The sequence below is a fragment of the Danio aesculapii genome, chromosome 2 (assembly GCF_903798145.1).
Source record: "Danio aesculapii chromosome 2, fDanAes4.1, whole genome shotgun sequence".
In the NCBI taxonomy this organism is placed as follows: domain Eukaryota; kingdom Metazoa; phylum Chordata; class Actinopteri; order Cypriniformes; family Danionidae; genus Danio; species Danio aesculapii.
In genome coordinates this window covers 25,168,641-25,176,828 of record NC_079436.1, presented here as the reverse complement: position 1 = coordinate 25,176,828, position 8,188 = coordinate 25,168,641, and positions in this window count along the sequence as shown.

Here is an 8,188-nt window from a genome sequence, read left to right as displayed (position 1 = left end):
ATAATAATTTTACTTTAAGATTTGTATTAAGAAATTCTTTTAAAGACATTTTGTATAGAACTTTTAAATTTCATTTTCATTCAAAACTATATATATATATATATATATATATATATATATATATATATATACACACACACATACATACATGCACACATTCATTCATTTATTTTCTTTTCAGCTTAGTCCCATTTTTAGTCCCTTAGTTTCCCAATATTCGCGTAGGTTTCCTCCGGTTGCTCTGGTTTCCCCCACAGTCCAAAGGCATGCCTTAGAAGTGTGCAGAATTGTGTAAAACAAAAATGGGCCTTAGTGTATATGTGTTACGGAAGCAGACGGACAAACAAGGGGAGTAAGTATAAATGAGGTTTATTCCAACAATAGAGCAATGTGGATAATAATTGAGAGTTGAACTGGAGTTTGGATGAACTGATGATTCTCTTTGCCAGTTGGGATGACAGACACAGAAGGATGACCGAATGCACACACCAGAGGACTTGCGGGGAAGACAGACTGACGAGACACACAACGTTGACAGGACAACTGGAACACTGGACAGACTGGAATGAAAAACAGTACAGGTAAGTACATATGCTGAGCTCGTAGGGGAGTGAAACCTAGGAAGTGGTTCACTCAGGGTCCGCTTCGTAGGAACGAGACGGACAATGAGTGAAGTGAGGTGTGTGCTTATATAGTGAATGGGAGTGATTGGGTGCAGCTGTGCGTGGTTAATACTCAGGTGAAGGTGCTCGATGTGTGATGTTGGTGGAAGAGCCTGGCCAATCCGTGACAATATGAGTGCATACTAAATGCGAGAGTATATATTCCCAGCACTGGGTTGTGGCTGGAAGGGCATCCACTGCATAAAACAATGGCTAGAAACAATTTTTCATTCTAGTGTAATAATCAAGGAACTTTGATGCTGTGACACGTAATATCAATAATAATAATAATGAATTAATGATATTATGCAGAGCTGTTACCTAGTTACCTGACCAAGCTGGGAACTATTTACAGGCTTACCACGAAGACCCTAAAGGGACATGAAAATAATTCATGTTCACTTGCAGAACAGTTGCTGTCTGTATGGTGTATTCAGAATCGTGGAGGCAAGGGCTATGGTGGATTTAAGGCTGGTTCCCCTTATACGTTAAGCAAATGAGTTCCAAAAATGTTTTTATGAGAAAGTCAATAAAGGCATAACAGTTGTGTCAGTTGTGAGTCACCAACCGCACCGCTTCGGTGTTTCAATGTTTCAAGCTTAAAGGCTGGCCTGAGGGTCTTTTTCCCTGGCCAAGGGCTGTGCCTCGAGCTGGCTTCCCCCTGCCTCTGTCCAACACTTGTTAAGTGTCTTGTTAAGCAAGAAACGTCTGCTTTTGCCATAACATCCACCCCCTGAGCGTTAGAGAGCACCAAAGCAAAGTAGTTCATGGCTTTCTGGGTTAGGGAGCTGTGTCGTCATCCGCGATGCCCCAGGGGCAGGCCCCTCATCCAGTCCTCTGACAGGGGGACAGCTGTGAGTGGGGTAGTTCCTCCTCACTTTGGGCCTTTAAAAGAGCAGGGGGAGGTCTCCGCCTGGAGGCCTTACCCCTCTGCCTCTTGATCTTTGGTAGATTCAGATGGCCCATCTATCTCAGAAAGCCCTAGACCAACAGATCAATCATGAGCTGGTGCCTCCATCTAATACTATATACCGGCATGAAACCAATAGCAAACAAGTAAAGGAAAGTTGAAAACAACTTGAAAAGAGAGTCCAACAGGGCGTGAAAACCTTAAGAGGTAAACAGGTGGGGTCTGCATGGTTCGCCCGGAGGATTCAGACCAACAAGGTGGGTGCTTGTTGAGCTTGGATTTCAACCTCCCCCACCTTCGTCAGTGGTGTTCTCCGCACTGTGCCGCCCAGGCCCACATCGGAAAGGGGAAGCCAGGGGAAACACTGGTGAAGGCCTGTAGCGGTCTTGATGTGCAAATCGGTCGTTTGACCTGGGTATAGCGGTGAAAGACTAATCGAACTATCTAGTTCCCTCAGAAGTTTCCCTCAGGATAGCAGGGGCTGCCGCGGTGGCGTGAAAGCCTAGGGTGTGGGCCGGGTGGAGCTGCTGCGGATGGAGATCTTAGTGGTAGTAGCAAATATTCAAGTGAGAGCTTTGAAGACCGAAGTGGAAAAGGGTTCCATGTGAACAGCAGTTGAACATGGGTGAGCCGGTCCTAAGGGATGGGCCTACACCGTTGGGAAGAGAGGGGTGATGACCTCTGTCACCCCATTAGAAAGAAAGGGAGTCGGGTCCATATCCCTGAACCCAGAGCAGCGGAGACAATGCGGTGACGTAAACGAACCAAGAGAGGGCCCGCGCCTGGATAGCGCCGTGCTTCTGGCACTGTCCGGTGAGCTCTCGTCGGCCCTTGAAAATCTGGAGGAGAAGGTAGAAGTCTCGTGTCGGGCCATACCTCAGTTTCAACACTTCCCCCATGGCTCACAGGCACCATTGGAGAGAATAGGACAGTTGCCTGTAAGTATCGACAAGTGCATGAATTTGGGTGATACGATCGAACAACAACCCTCGGAGTTGGTGATCCTCCAAACCATGAACAGCTTGGATACTGACTTTGGTTTACGAGAATACTTGGTCATCTTAACGCACCTCAATGACATCATTGAACGCACAACGTGAACGCCTTGATGAGGAAAGCTCGGCCGAGGGACTCACAGGGCTAGCGCAGCAAAGTCCGCCTTTTGATCCACTCTCTCTCTCTCTCTCTCTCTCTCTCTCTCTCTCTCTCTCTCTCTCTCTCTCTCTCTCTCTCTCTCTGCATCCATGCTTAAGGTTTGTCTATTTCCACTTTAGCGCTGGAGACAGAATATTATGGAATGCATATTTTCTGCTTCCCAGACACACAAAGAGCAAATATCTACACCTTAGTCCATTTAATTTCGAATATTTGTAAGAGGTTTTTCAAAAAGTATTACTTTAAAACAGTTAACAGCTTTTCTGTGGTGATTTGCATTGGTTTACATTGTGCGCTTCTGAGCTTCTGTCCCAACTTGATTGTAAAAAAACAATCTTTATTTTATTGAATTCTACAAAAGTATTATTTTGAATTCCCCTGAATGTAAACCATTTTACCACTTAATGCATTTGCCTCACACTTGATAATTGATCATTTGAAATCACACTAATCAAAGAGCCAACTTTGTAAATAGAGAATGAGGTCAAGCCCACTTAAAATAAGTGCAGCAGAAAAATCTATTATTTACGAGGCAATGAAATACAGCGGACCATGAGAGCGAGAGTCCAGGTGTTGTGTGTCAGTGTGAAGTGGCCTGTTGAACTGCTGTCCTGGAGGCTGAACGGCGGGGGATTTCCTGGAGAAGGAGATATTTCGAGTGAATAAGGGTAGCAATCATCTTCCAGCGGATATGCACTTCTCTCAATCACAGACAGCTTCTGGCTGATACAGGATAGGGTGTTCCCTGCTATTGAAGTTCCCTGGTGTCAGAGGTGTCCGTCTGCAAGAGGAAGAGCTGTGTCTGTGTGCGCACTGATCCTCTCGTCAAAGCGCATGCACTGGGTGTGGAGCACATCCATCCTTTTCTCTGCCCTTTTCAGAGTCTGTAGAGATCAAAAGTTGAACACGAGAAAATAGGTGACTCAATATTATTTTATATGCAAAACTTAAAAGGGTCTTTTTTATTTGTGCTAAATGTCATCAGTACTTTACAGAAAAGCTTCAAACACAATGTTGTCATTTAGACCGTTTTTTTGGGATCAAATAACAAATAGTTTTCAGACATTGGATATATATATAAATAACAGTACAAGGATATTGATGTGTTAATATGTAAAGTAAACATTACATTATTATAAACTAATAATGAGTTGATGTATGCTCTAATCATGAACTAACTTTAACAACAACATGAGTCACATGAGTTCATATGTGAATAACGACTACCTTAATTACTTGCTAGTCCATAATTGTTGGTTAATTAATATATTAATTACCACATTAGTTTATACTTAATTTAACCATCATCAACTCATGATTTGTTAATGTATAATTATATCATGACTTTACTTGGAGGGGCACATCAGCCTTAGCCCAGTATTAACTACTCAACATGAGCATGAACAGTTTAAACACAGGAGTTCATGAGGAGTTATGGATGAGTTAATGGTGGTGTGCCTCTTCAAGTAAAGTCATGAAACAATCTACATTAACAGCTCATGAGTCAACGTTGTTTAGATATATATTAATTAAGAACATGTACTAACAAGTAATTAAGGTAGCCGTTATTCACACTCTTGTGTCTCATGTTGTAGTTAAGGTTAGTTTAGGATTAGCTTCTCTTTAGTTCATAATAAAGTAATGTTTAGTTTACATGTTAATACATTATTCTTCATGCACTTTTATTGTAAAGTGTTACTGAAATATTTAAAGAATTAGTTCAACCAAAAATGAACATTTTTATGAACTGCTCACCCTCATGTCGACCTTCTTTCATCTTGGAAAAACAAATGAAGATATTTTAGATGAAATCTGAGAGCTTGCTCATCCTCCATAGACAAAAACCATTCTGAGATTATCGAAGTCACAGAAAAAAACACCAAAAACATCCTCAAAACAGACCATTTGACTTCGGGGGTTAAATTAGAATTTTATTAAGCTACTATACTTTTGTGCAAACATAAAACAAAAATAACGTTCAAAGAATTTATTAAAAAAAGGCAAAATTACACATTTGCATTCACCAAATGCGTGTTCTTTAAACAAAGTTTATAAAAAATTCTTAATTTATGTCATTTTTCCTAAAATAGTTACCGTTTCCAGCAAATTCAATTCAATTCTATTCACCTTTGTTTCTATAGCGCTTTTACAATGTAGATTTTGTCAATGCAGCTTCACATAGAAGATTATAGTGATTTGAACTAGTGTCAGTTCAGTTTTCAGAGTTTCAGTTCAGTTCTGTTTAGCTCAGTTCAGTGTGGTTTAATAATCACTGCTGAGAGTTCAAACACTGAAGAGCAAATGATTTGGTCTAGTGAAAACAAATGTATATTAAAAAAATCACCATAATCATTACATGTGTAAATAGCATAAATTAATTGTCTGTCATATTAAACATCTCTCTGGTAAAAATAAAATACTACTACTACTACTACTACTACTACTACTACTAAATAAATAAATAAATAAATAATTTTTTTTCCCAATCACAATAACTATTTTCAATCACAACAAATGAAAATATTGTATTATTATTTCCTTTAAAAGACTCCAAATAAGATTACTTTCTTTAGAAATTTGGAGGAAATTTTGTCAGATCTTTATAGAATATATAAATATATTTAAAAAAAATCTGAAACCCATACAGTACCCAACAAATTCAGAAAATCCAGAAAAACTGACAATTTTTAAGGTTATATCTGTATTTATTTTATTTTTCATTAACCCAAATGTTGTTAACTTCTAAAATAATTCAAATGTTTCGTAGATCAATTTTTAAAAGAAACATAAGTAAAAGAATGAAAATCCAAAGAGAAAAGGAAACCTGTTTATTTTAATATAATGAATTATGTCAAGCAATGTTTTTAAACAAAAATGAAGCCTTCATATGAAATACGTTTCAGTTCTGTTTATTTATAAAGCACTTTTAAAAACGACCACAAGCTGACCAAAGTGCTGTACAGGTAAGACTAAAAAAGATATGTTAATTACACTAATCGCAGCAAAACAGATCAAACTCGACACACATTACAACCTATTTTCAATAAAATATATTCAAATAAATAAGTAAATATTTGTGCTTCAAAACTTTCAAGTGGTCGAGTTGCAGAGGTAGAGGTGGAGTAAGGTAGAGGAAGAAAAGAACAGAAATAAATAAAAACGTTTGATCTCCTTTTCCCTTATAAGGAAAGTATCCAGGTCAGTATACAGTTGAACTCAAAATGATTAGCTCTCCTGTGATTTATTTTTTCTTTTTCAAATATTTCCTAAAATGATATTTTACAGGGCAAGGAATTTTTCACAGTATTTCCTATAATCTTTTTTCTTCTGGAGAAAGTCTTATTTGGTTTATTTTGGCTAGAATAAAAGCAGTTTTTATTTAAAAAAATAATAATTTTAAGGTCAATATTATTAGCCATCTTAAGCAATATTTTTTTTCGATTGTCACAAATCATCATTATTATTATTATGTACTGTTATCATGGCAAAGATACAAAAATCAGTTATTAGAAATTAGTTATTAAAACTATTACATTTAGAAATGTGTTAAACAGAAATTGGGGGAAAATATACGGGAGGCTAATAATTCAGGCAGGTTAATAATTCTGACTTCAACTGTACGTATTTATAAGTGTATATACTTGCATTTTCGTATGTTTCTTTGTATTGTTTAGATTTGCCCCAATTCTATTCACTCTTCTTGTTTTTTATTATTATATTATTATTATTATACATATAATAGTAATTCAATAAAATAATTAAGTGAATTGAATTAATATGAATTTTTATTAACTGAAATGTATTGGTGTTTTTCTTTCTCTATGACTCAGTAAACTGATCCAGCTTTGCACCTAGTCAAATACTTGTTTTCTCGTGAGGTTGGGTTGGCCAATACAGAATGCTTTCGCTGTTCCCATTGAGTTGAACTGACAGCATTCCCATCAACATTTAGGACATGTGTTTCTACTCTGCATTTACACCAGGGTCATGAAATCTCTTCATGTCTGCCAGAAAGGAGGTGGATGGAAAGAAAAAAGAAAGAGACAGACACACAAATTGATTAGATAACATATTTCCCACTGTAGCTCATCAACAACAGCACAAACTTAGACTTTCTTTTATTCCTATATGGACACCTTGAGAAGCATTTTGCAGACAGAATTTAAAAAACTGAAGACGTTAATCTGCAAAATAACGGAAAAACAAAAAGTCAAGAGGAGAGCTTCAGGATGGTCTGGATTTACAGAAGTTCAATGCTTGAGTTCCTGCCCAGACTTCTGAAATCATTCTGAAATGCTGCTTAATATTTATTCTCCGAGACTCCACTACATCAGATTATAGGAATTCGCCAGAAGGCATATGCTCAAGACACATTAGATACACATTAGTCTTTTCATATCCACAGCCAGAGGGGGATTATTTGACTTTGTATTATTTAACAGCAGCGTTTTTGATTTTGCAAGGGAATTTGTCCATTTCCATCTGAGAGAATCGCATGTCTTAAAATGGATTTCCAAGGGGCAGCTGGAGAACGGAACTGTCTGGAGGGACGGTTTCATCAAAATGTGTGAGAACTGCAGAGATGTAAGAGATGAAGGCTTAAATTCTTATTAGTTTTTCTCAATTGCTCTGGCTGAATTCTCCAGTTTAATGTTTATTTTTCAAAACAATAAGCTTCAATCTCTGAACCATTAGCTTATTGTTCAGTTCAGAGTGGCATTTCTTACTGATTTAAGCAAATTGCACATGTTCATCTGCAAACAGTAAGTACAATTGTCTGTAGTTTGGACAAAAACTAATTGCGTATGGCTTGTTGAACAAAACTGATGAGCCGAATCTCATTTAAACTGTCAAACTTCTCACAACTTCTCAATCATCGTTCATCATGTAAGACATCACACTCAAAACTATTTATTAAATTAGCAAAGATTGGTGTACACACATTTACATCATAAATATCTGACATTTGTAATGTCTGCTAAATTGGTAAATGACCTCTAGTTGCAATACAATATCTGTTATCTATTTATCAAGTTTGGTAGTACGTAAGGCCAACAAGAGCGACAGGATGTCCACCAAGACTATTTTTTTTTTCATGGATGATATTTTGTAGTTTTTTGTGTGTATTTGTGGTAACATAAGAAATATGAAATATATCAGCCTGATCTCACGAGAAAACGTAAGTATTTTACGTTTTGACCGTTTAGTGGCTAATTCGTACGAATTCATACGAGTTCAGTCGTACGAAATTGTACGATTTTAAAAAGGAGGCGTGGCACCTAACCCCACCCCTAAACCTAACCATCATTGGCGGATGAGCAAATCGTACTAAATTGTACGAATTAGATCGTACAAATTCGTACGAATTAGCCACTAAATCAGAGAGTTACGAATTGCCATGAGATTGTGTTGAATATACAATACAGTAATCGGACAAGCAAGATTGCAAGATTTTTTTCTA